Below are 12,386 nucleotides of genomic sequence, written 5' to 3'. Positions count from 1 at the left end.
ATGCATATGATAGCTACGTGGTCCCTTTAATTTTGTGGGGTTTTACCCCCAAATGCATTTGCCCCCACCCCAGCTAAATGCCGGACAGGTCCGGTGCTGGGCCGAGGAATTGCACAGCAGATCCTCCCATTAATTTCCATTGGCAGCAATTCCGCGGGTGAGGGCAGCTGCTGCAGCAGGGCTGCATTTTCTGTTTCAGGTAAGTGCTTTAAATATATTTGTTTAATTTTGGAAGAAGGCATATTGAAGTACAGAGCATTAGGGTTACTCACAGAGTACTTTTATATGCAGTTTTATATAGTGGGGTATTAGGGGGGTTTAGTCTAGCCTAGCGTATATAAAAACAGCCACTTATATTTACTTGACCAAATCCATATAAATAATTGTTCAGCACCATGAAAGAAACGCTTACTATATATAACCAATATATACATATTATCGAAGTAGTTCGACGTTTTTGGGTAGACAATCACACCGTTAATCCAACGAGGGCTGTCACCCTGGGGCAAGAATAGCACTTCCGAGCTTTAGGATCACGTAGTGCCTTCGGTTACACGTTTAAAGAAGTTCCCCTAGATCGATGTCAGACGTTTTCAATCAAAATAGCATTTGTAGGTTTTTCAGCCATGTAACCTCAAGAATCAATATTTGTTCCGCGAGTAATTGTAACTGCAACATTTGCACCACATACAATTAACTTCTGAAAGCAAAGTCATATCAGAGTACCCCATGGGGGTCCACGCTCCACAGGGTAAGGGAACGTTCCCCGCAAACCGTAATTACGAGGTTCAAGGTTATTATGGACCTGGTTGCCCAATGCTGGACGTTTAATTGGTCTACAATGTTCTGGATTTGTGGACATTGGCACAAAATGAGAAAAATACATATTCAGTGTTTTATTCGCATTGCGAGCTGAGGCGCCTGTCACGGCACAAGAGAAATGTAACATCTCTGCACCCATTTCGCCTTGGCGCCGGCCTGATTTATCCTTTTGATCGGCATGTAGTATGAAGATCTCTGGTGCTCCAAGCACCGTCTTCGCAGCAGGGACTCCGCATTACATATTGCCTGCCGAATGGAACCCATTAATGTTTAGAGTTAATATTTAATATCCCCCCTTTCTTTTTTTGCGTAACAGGTGCCTGAAGTCAAGGAAAATATGAAAAATATAAAAAATGGCCTACCTAAATGTAAAAATGAATGTAACTTCATTTGATTAATGGTAGTCCTTTAGCGCTGACACAATGGGAACAGCTAAAACTGCTGACTGGGGACTTTCGTGCCTTGGTTGAGGGGTTATTTGAAGATCTGCCTGGCGAAGTTATAAGCGCGTTCCTAAATCAACTTCACTAAAATCACTGCATATATGAGAACAAATTGAGTATGCCAGAAGAAAAATGCGGAATAGAACATCTTACATGAGTTTTTGAGATTTACCGGTGTGATAACGCTCGTGTATTCCAGATTGCTGGGGCTGCCCCATGGCTGAATTACAATGTCCGTCATCTTACAAGGAAGACTGGGTGAGGGCCATAGGGATTTCAGAGCTTGCAAGGTAAACTTTGATCCCTGATCATAAGTTTCCCAACAATTATCCGTTAATCCATCAAGTCTTCATGCGATGTTTTCTTCCGCATTATAAATGGAGTTTTCCGTGAGCTCTCGGGCAACCAAAGAGCTTGCAATTCATTGAAGTCACACCTGCTGCATCATTAAAGTCCCCTAAACTCCCAGTCGCAAGGAATCAGTAACTGTAACGCTTTCTGCTTACATCCCTGGGGTTGCTTGCTAGGGATGGATATGCAATACATCCCACAAGTGTAAGCAGACCATTAAAGCAATAATAACAAATGGAAGATACGGCTCTGGCTCATCTCCCAAGATTACTTTTCTGGTCTGCTTCTAGGAAACACTGTGCAGACAGTGCGCTTAAAACCCACGAGCGCACAAACCAAAGCACAAAACCCTTCATACCGCCATAAGAAATAAATTCCTTAAGATGATCCTTAATAGGCTATTATAAGGTAGATCCACACAACACGAGACTGTATGAGGAGGGCGTTGCACGCAAAGTACAGTAACGCTCTGTTTTATCTGTATTTCCTTAGTATTCGTATAAAAGTCAGGCACTGATAAAGCCCATGAGCCACGGCTCCCAAAACGTTACTTATCCAACGTTTAGAAGTCATCCAGAGAACTGAATATAGTTCTTCTCTGTTTCTTACCAAAAAATCTGATTCTGATTCTCAAATTCTATCAGCGTTTCTTGGCCTTAGATGTAAGTCATTGTAAACTCCTATCAACTAAAATATTGCTGTTTTGTTTAGATAGAGAAAAGCTCTAAACACTTCTCAAAATGCATTGTTCTCGTATTATTTTCTTACCGCTGAACTCTCACAAAGGCAACAATCCCTCTATTCAGCAAGCTTCGCTGCGCAGGGGTCAGAGCTCCTCTCCCGCATCACGTGGCCGTCTCTTGGTCCTGATGGCTGCCATACACTAACAATACATCTTACAACACTCCATATAGCATCACGCATCTCCTTCTCCTGGAGGGTGATGATCCACGTTATCAAAGCTGGAAACTAAAAGACAAATACATTCTTTTGTGCTCAACACCATTTTATTTTTAGCATTTGATGACACTTGGCCCAAAGATATTATTTTCCCGAGCGTTTGATAGAATAAACAGCGATGTGGAACACGCGCCACACAGTAGAACTTTTGATTAGATTCTAGTTCTGGTGCACTCCGCACATCTGAATAAGGAATAAGTACAACTTATACTGCGCTGTTAAAGTGGTTTCATGTCCACAGGAGGATGGCTGAAAGCTATGGCGTCATCCTGGTACCATAATTACCGGCATCGGCCTAGATTCTCTACTTATAATAAAGGCAAGATGGATTTCTAACATACTTGGCAACCATGGTTAAAGCAAACATTATCTTTCATTACTGTGCCAACGCATAATGCTTCGTATTACAAGGAACCAAGAATGATGCGTGTTGCGGTCCCGGCTCGTAAGACGCAACAATGCAAAAAATATTTGATGGCGTGATGTTATTGCCAGCCAGAGCAGGGGCTACCAAATGCCTCTGGGTTCTAAGCTGGCGATGCATACAAAGATCCAACATGTAGATGGGTTCATTTCTAACGGAAAAAGGGGTCTGTAAGAACATGCTAACGAAAGCAAACCGTAGGACTACATGTGTCCAGGACGCCGGCTGCTAGGGCTATAGCTGTACTCGCAGGTAGGAAACCACGAGTAGCGCTTATAGGAAAGCAGGTGATGATAATATTATTTATTGCTTTATATAGCGCCATCATACTGTGTAGCGCTGACTGGTACCAGCAGCAGAAGTCATTTCGTCTCGATACCGGGATAATGGCAGACGTTCCTCTTCATCTATTTAGGGTGACAGACCACTGCGCATCTGCCTCCCAACCCTTCCTATAATCCCTCATCAAACACATGAGATAAATATCTGCGCGTTCACTGCCAATCATCAACACCGCTGCTATATGAGGCTGCACGTATACCGGGTTTATTATAGAAATCAATTAAACATCAGGATGATACGCTGGCGGTTATTACAGAATCCGTTCTCTGCTCCTCCGCTGCATCCATTAAATAGTCTCATTTCGGTGTAGCTTTTGCGCGGTTCCATTATTGTAAATCACTTGCTAACTCATTTGTTAAGAAAGAAAGTTTGTACTTTAAAGAGGAGTTTGAGAGCTTTTCAGAATGCCTATGATTCCTACTTGAGTAATTCTTCGCAACTCGCGGTACTTTACAATTTTGTGGTATCGCAATCAACGGCAGAGCGGCAGTTCGATAATATTCTTAAAATAATACAATTACTTAGGTGCTATTGTGCTTCGATTAAGGGATTCTTTTAAAATTCGGGGATGCAGCACATTTATTCAGCGCGGAAAACAATAGACTTGGAACAATCTTCAGTCAATCAAAGTCTTTCTCTGTAAGATTTTCATTTCAGTTTGTCGAGATGGTCATGATTACACGAATCTTTTTCTTATTTTCTGAAACGTCTTCCATCTGCATAAAAGGAACCCAGCGTAAAGCTGGGGATGTTTATCAAGGAGAGACGCGATATAATACCTGCCCGATACCCCAATTTACTAAAGCCCTCTGGGGGGGGGATGAAACTAATATCGTTAAGATAATAGTTTACCAGAGTAAGCGTGAAAGAGCGGTGTTCTCTGTACCAGTATATTATTTTTATTTTTCTATATTGTTAATATTATTTGTACTCTCCCTAATTGCAACAACTCAAGACAATGATGTGTCCACCAGTATTTTCAGAGAAGCACCTCGCTTCAAACTATGACTTACAACGACCAGTTAAATAAATAAATCAATCTGGGAGGAAAAGGCTAGCACCCGCGTGTCCTGGAAGGAATTATCAGGAGATTGTTGGTGAAATGATTGCCGTTACCTCCAACAACTAAAAGATTAATGCTGAGGATGGCGCCCCGTAAGCTGCAAAGGTTTTGGTTGCCTGCTTTTCAGAACAAACGTGCTAAAAATATGCAAAAGCGATGAGAAATGCCACTGTAATCTATGGTAATTGCTCAAAGGGTCCGTGTCTAAAGAATTAACGCTACGAAACCCATCCTTTGAGAAAGGTCTGCTTTGTCCAGTATAAACGGCTACTACTATTCCCCTATTGCCACCCTGCTCTTATATGGAAAAATGTCCAGCTCAGACCCCTCGTGGGCTGGTCCTACATAGTGGATAGTTTTCCACCTGCTGCCAGATGAGGATCCGTATATGCACAACATGTACAGATAACTATTCAAGTCTAGGACCTGGCAGAAAACAGCAGAATTATCTCAAAAGCAGGAGCATTTAAGATTCAGGGGGCTGCTGGTTTCCAGGATATGTTATTTAGTTCTGTTCACGAAAACACTCTAAGAACCCTCCATATCAGCAGTGCTAATTATTTTCCTTAAATAACTAATTGGAAGGAATTAACAGGGAGGGGAGATCATACAAATCATGTAGTAACTAGCTGAGGATAATACAGGGGGTGAGGATAATATGTGGCAGTGACAGGTCTACTTGAAATTGAAGACAAAAGTGAAGACACCTGAACCCAAGATTCTGCCCCATACAACAAATTTGCGCCTGTCTCCTGTATACCGTATCACCAATTATCTTTGTTAATGGGGTTAGTTTCCAGTTTTGCATTGGAAATCAAGGCTACTGCCCTGAGAGGGGGGCAAATTCAAACCAGGGGAAGAGGGCACAGCTGACAGCTACACATGGCTTCCAAGATAGACTTCTCAATGCCCTTTACCCGAAGCCTGTAGCAAACCCAGCGAAGGATAATGTGCTGATACCAGACAATTTATAGAGATGAAAGCAAACTCGTACTTTCAAACTAATAACGTCTCTTAAAATAACAGACGAGTCCCTGAATAATTAAATAATGAGAAAATGCTGCATCAAGGTTAAATATTAAAGGATGGCTGTTTTTTGAAGTTGCATTAGGAGAGTACCGCAAATTTCCATGGTACGAGTAAAAATACAGAAATCTGCTTCATAGAAAAAGATGAAAGGGTTCTTCTTTTTACACCAACATTGTTTCACAGTTATAGAAATTTGATTTGCAGTCTGAATGATCGTGTGGAAAGGGCCAAAGAGCGAAGAATAAATTAAAGACTCTCTCACCAAGATGATGGCCACTGATGCAATGACACATTTAATAAATTGCACCCAATAATATAGAACAATTAAGTATGCGTTAAGTACCACAAAGTTCAGTTTACGGTCATTCATAGTGATTTTCCCCAGTGGTTTCACCATCAGAGTTGGGCGGGAAGTCAGTGAATACAGTGGTTTTCTTCTGGTTCACTAGTGGAACATGACAAGGTTGTCCACTCTATGCCCTTGGAACAAAGACATAAACATAAAGAACCCAATGCTATGATATTCTAAAGCGGTTTTAACATCCAGTGTAGCTTTTGTTGGTGAAATTCTGTTCACTTGTGGGAAGAGTTGTAAAGAAACAAATTTCTTATGCCTACATAACTGATGAGAACCTCTCCTGAAAAAAAAGTAGACTGTAGATGGTGCCTTGCAGGCATATGTTCCTTTCTGATGTGTTTCCAGCCCCAGTACAGAGGATAATAGGTTCATCGATAAGTGGAATTAAGCCTGCCGAGCTATAGAGAAAAATGTATGCTTGAAAATTCCGGTTTGTCAGCAGTTTCCTGTACACAACAAGGGCAACTAATCGCTATCCACCATTAAAGGTTTATGTAGGGAGATCAAACACCATACCCTCTGTGCGCATGTAAACAGACTATGTACGGTCGATAATATTGAGAGCTTATTGCAGAGTAATTATGGATGTTCTTATGTAATGTTATAGCTAGGTTTTTATATGCTGGCCAGGTACCCACACTGTACATTCGCCAATATCCCTGGATCTTAAGAGCTACTCGACAGGAGTCATTATTTAATCTTAAAAGCTTTCAATCCAACAGCCTTTGAAAACAACACACCACGGACATCTAAGATTCTAAACCAAGAAGAGACAAAGGGTAAGAGCTTAACACATGGGATGGTACCCATCTGGGAGCTTGCCATTGTTTCTCTCCAAAAAAAGGTCCCAATTAGTGTAAGATTGCTGGGTCCCTACTGTTACTCCATGGCCTGTCGCTCTGACTATGCATTTGTTACCAGGCAATTGAACCATACTGAACAGCTATAAAGGATCAGCTAGGTGTAAAAGGGTTAAGCTTCAAATGTTTCACATATACTATAGAATGTTGCAGTCAGCATTACCGTTAGAAGATACAGATAAATAAATAAAAAGCGTATGTTTGCTGCCTCCCTCCAGGGATGTATCAGGCTGGAAGTGTTATTACGCTGATTGCCTTGAAGAAGAAAAAGGAATATCAAATGCAGCTCTGATTAAAATGCCTCTAGAGACAAGTCACCTCCTCCTCCTTACTGTCATGAAGTAACTATGCAACCACATCAATGGAATTATTAGGGTCATAAAAGTACAGAACCCCTTCTGTCTATTAATTCTGAGTAGGACACGTAGACCTGTACAGCACCGTGTATAGGGGCAGGTGCACTGTACAGCTCCTCAGTATCTGGATACATTTAAGCCAGCAGGCTCACCTCCCTCCTGATGAAGGCTGGATCACTGTCAGTATTAAAACACATTCAGATTTGGTGTGCGGAATAAATTAAAAACACACACCAAACAATTCCTTCATTTCAGTAAAAGCCGGTTACACCTATAGATGCCTATATAATGTCCTGAAAAAGTTGGGCGCCAGACGTCACACACAAGCCCTGCTTTACAAAGCGGTCCCTAAGCTGCCACATCTAAGGAGCTTTTTCAAGTTACAAAACAGCATGAAGAGTGATATCGAAGTGGGTAAGTCGCTGTCATGCCCCTCTCCCCCTTACCTGCTCTCCCCAGCCGTCCTCCGTCACTGCAGGTCTTCCAAAAGCTTGGTGATTGCGGTAGCGCGGTAGGCCAAAACCTTGGCCTTAAGTTTCAGCAAACCCCAGGGAGGACTTCCAGGTGTTGCCCAGACATCAACATAATGTTGCAGACCTGTGGATGGGAGGTGAAGCCCGCCTCCACCATCAACTATCCACCAATAGTGTTCACACACAGAAAGTAAACCAGGTGCTTTGGAATCACTCCTCCCTGGCAACCAATCCAGAGAGGGGCTTGTTCAGCACAGGGGCGGAGTAGATACCTGCAGCACTATAAAAAACCCCAGGCTGTGACCACTTTACTTCAGTGTTCCAGAACTTTGGTTCCTGTATGTCCTTGGACTCCAGATTCCTGTTCTTCCCTGCTCGCCTTGCTACAGACCCTTTTTTGGATTCTCCGTTATTTGACCTTTGGCTCTCCTATTGGACCACCTTAGCTTGGACTACTGTTTTTTCTGATCCCTGCCGGCCACTGAACTATTGGACTGTTCCTGATATTGTTTTGGACTATCCTCTGCTCTTGCGCTCCTAATTCAATCCTGACAGTCCCGACTTGTAAGACCTTGGCCAGCTGAGTCTTAAGCCAAGAAAAGTTTTTTTAAGGAACAATGAACAAGGCCACCCAAAATCAATTAGGGGGCGATAGAAGATGGAACCAGCAAAAAACAGCATTGCAAAAAGCTTCTTTTCTGAACGCTCTATTAAACTGTAATGCTGTGGAGATATTTACATGGACCCATTCTGGTGATTCACAACGTGCATCTCTATGGCTTTTTATCATTATCCCACTTGGGAAAAGAGCATTCAAACGCATGTGTGAACAAATGCCACATTTATTTAACGTCTTCTGAAGAATAACAAGCAGCAGATTATGCCAATTACAGCAGTGCGATCTATACGTTGTCAGCTGGGCTATATAGCTGAACATGCCCATCATGGGGTCGCAAAGTACTTTACAGATGTACAGAGGTTCAGTACACGGGTACAGACAGTTCCAGTTTAGAATACTGGGAGTTCAGCAGATTGTTTCTCTAAACGTCAGATAATACTTAAATCTAGAACATTTGATACTGATAAAGGTTAAAGATCCTTGGTACACCTTTTCAGCTATGTTAACCCCTTGACACCCTTGAGATATATTATATTGTGCAGCTGCAGCAGAAAAGCATACTTTAGATTCTTGCCGTCCATCAGGTTCTAATCAATTTCCATATTAGAATGTAAGCGTTTACAGTCAAGCATCTTAAACAAAAAAAGATGCACACAAGGCACCTTAGCACTGAGATGTTCTGAGACATTCCCAGCTTTCCATATCTAATTCATCAGCCGGTAGCTCAGTATTCCAGGCTCATGTGATTCAGCTTCATGAATCATTGCCCATCCTTCCATACGTACAGAGTGGCAAGAATGACCCATAGAAATGTCACCTGGCTCTCCGTGTTCCCTGAACTGGAGCACTCCCGAGGTTATCCCTGAGGTTCATCTGTTTGTAAAGAGCATAAAATATACATTTCAGCAATGAAGTGCAAATTAAGAATTGAGAAGATCACAAGAGGAGTAATGCGATGAGTTTTGTGGAGGATGGGGCATTCATCTAAATTGTGTGTTGATCTAATTTTACACCAACGTCTCAGTTCCATTCGGCTATTCCCCGTATATCACTATCCTAATATGAAGCTACGGCCCCCAAATTACGAAAGCTCCATCAGTAATGTGACCAGAGAATCCATGTAAACGATAATAAGCCTGCAATGGTTACCTTTCAGTGCACCCAGGAGGCTAATAGACGTAGGTAAAGAATGGAAAAGAAATATAGAGGAAATTACCATATAATTGTGTTTTATACGGTTAAAAAAGGGGCATCTAAGGATATTACCAGAAAACGGTGCAGCGTCGTTGCAGTGGTTGTCACGTAGGTTTCTGTACCGGCCTCATGAGATTAATTTGGGAAGGTTGGCTTTGTTTTTTTTTGTTTTTTGTTTCATTTAGAAATAACTGTGGGGTTTCTTCTTCTGTATATGAAATATTCCATCTTATTACAATATAATGGTGCATTATCATCTGTCTTTAAAGGTGTTTTAGCATCAAGACAAAAAAAAACAGTACCCGAGTGTTCTAGCACGCCAAGCAAATGAACAAGATACAGATATATATATATATATATATATATATTTATTTATAGACACATATTATACGGACAAAAGTATTGGTATACCTGACCATTATACCAAGAGGGGCTTTTATGACATCATATTCTAGATAGAAAGACATTATTATGAAGTTGGTCCCCTGTTTGCAGCTATAACAGCTTCCACTCTTCTGGGAAGGATTCCAACATAGTATTGGAGCATAGTATTGTCTTGGTATGTCCCCTTCAGCATACAAAGACATTTTGGACAATGTTCTGCTTCCAACTTATTGGGCACAGTTTGGGGAAGGCACTTTTCTATTCCAGCATGACTGCGACCTAGCGCACAAAGCAAGGTCCATAAAGACATGGGTGGGTGACTTTGGCATTTGGAAAAACATGACCGGTCTCACAGAGCCCTGACCGGAGATCGCGAGCCAGACCTTCTCGTCCAACATCAGCGCCTGATCTCACAAACGCACTACTGGATGAACGGGCAGAAATTCACACAGAAACTCTCTACAATCTTGCAAAATGCCTTCCCAGAAGAGTGGAAGCTGTTATAGCTAAAAAGGGGGGACCTACTAATTCCCTGTTGGTGTAATGGTCAGGTGTCCCAATGCTTTTGTCCATATAGTATATAATTATATTTATATATTTATATATAATAGCACGTCAAGAATAGAGAGTCAAATCCAAAATCACACGTCAGCCTGTTTAGTGCCTGACTTATTAACACGCTGTCTTCACGTACAATCTCCCAGTAGCGAACGGATGTCTTTATCCCGAGATACAGGCATTAACAAGCTTCATGCAAATACCAGGGCCTGCAGGGTGCACAGTTTTACAGATTAAATGGCTCATTAGGTATTCATTCACTTTGCTGAGATACTTGTGGAAAATTAGTTTTTTTTTTTAAATAGGATTAGAGAGTTTTACACAACTGAATTATACATTATGCACACTATCCCGTTATTTTCATTTTATTGCTCACAGACATCGTAGTACGTAAATGCAATTAAATTATTTGCGGCTTAACATTCCCGGTTATCAGAATGGGGAGAGAGGTGTGCGGGGAGGGGTGTGATTTTCGAAGGGGCTTCAATGTCTTTATCGGAAGTTATTTAAGTATACTATAAACAGGCGGTCATTAAAACTGAACCCTGTACTTAAAGGAAAGGATACCCACAAATTACTCCGTGAGCATCGGTGACAAATTTCCATTAACAATTACAGAACAAACACTGGGGCAATTGGCTACGTTGTCTGGTTTAACCTGGCATGATCCCTACAGATCGGGGACCCTTGTGAGTTCAGGGACATGCCTATGGAAAGCCGATGGGATCTTGCAGAACCCCAGGATTCACGATGATCGCACTCTTTAGAATGTTAAGCAAATAAATCCTTAGCAGATTTGTTATTTCATACTCTTTTCCAAAATTTTAATCCCATACAAACAAAGGCACCGTTTTAAGATGCTTTTTTTTTAGTTTCTATGACAACATATTGTTGTGTGTTTTATCACATATAATAATGAAGTGTTCCCATGCTAAACATTGCAATACTTAGCAACAGCACACATTATATGACACGTGGGAGTTAGAATGTGTTTTTGGGGGGGAAATGTTCATTTTCTGCCAGTAGGTGTCACTGTTCAATACACTTTTCCTATAAAGCCGAGGCACTCGCGGATGCCCACACCGCACATCATATTGAAAAAACCTTTGAACTTCACTACTTTTGATGCAGTCTGAGATATAACCCATGTGCCTCTCTTTTTATTACTGCACCTTAGTGAGTTATATTAATAAAAGATGATACCGGGCATCAATGAGACAAAAAAGAGATGATGTCATTGTTTCTTCTACATATCAAGCTGCAGTGACATAAGTAACATATACTTACTAGAATCCCACCTAATGCGTATGGCACATTGACATTTACTTTAATGCCCCCCCCATTAGGTTTCCCCCCGCCTATTGAGTTGCTGACTGTTGCCGATTGGTTCAGGCAGCCTTGTTTGAGGGTTGCTGAGAAGAAGAAAGAGAACTTTAATAGAGGAAAGTAGTATTTGTGGATACATTTATCAGCGAGTGCATTCTAAACCATTATTCATGTAATAAATCAATTTAGCTGCCCAAGAGGTAAGGAACATATCCTGTTCTAGGTAGCGGTAAGAGGCGATCTCAGGCAATGCTGTTCTCAGCAAGCAATATTTGTTTTCTTATTCTGCCTTTTAATGCAGACTTTCCAGAGCTCTCAGGCGCCTGCCAATTGAAGCGATTCAGTTCTACTCCAAGGACCCAGAGCCGTTTCGCTTGAGTTGGGAATCACATTAATTCAAAGATTACCCCCACTGCATACGGCGGAGCATATTCCCGGGTACGTTACGCAGCTGACAATTTGTCAGGTCCCTCTCCAAGGCTTTTACATGCAGAATAGGATCCAATTTGGATCGGTTACAAGTGAATAAACATAATAAACTTTGAAACTATGTTCATGTAGCAAAAGCAGAGGCAAACACCAAAAAAAGAAGAAAAAAAACGAATGCGGCGTGTATATAAAAATAAAATTTTAATGGGCAGCTGGGAATACATTACGTCTAGGACGGCAGTTGGATGGTACAGGTTAGAAGACACTGCCGGGGGCCTCCCTATAATATATCAGGTCTGTATATCGTAATTGTACATCTCGGCTTCAAAAAGGCTTGCAAGTAACTGCTCTTATCAAGCGAAGTTCAAGAAGAGAAAGCAGCGTCTGTAAAATAT

This window comes from Sceloporus occidentalis, unplaced genomic scaffold (assembly GCF_023333645.1).
Source record: "Sceloporus occidentalis isolate IW3139 unplaced genomic scaffold, rSceOcc1.0.p SCAF_29, whole genome shotgun sequence".
Classification (NCBI taxonomy): domain Eukaryota; kingdom Metazoa; phylum Chordata; class Lepidosauria; order Squamata; family Phrynosomatidae; genus Sceloporus; species Sceloporus occidentalis.
This window is presented reverse-complemented; position numbering follows the sequence as displayed.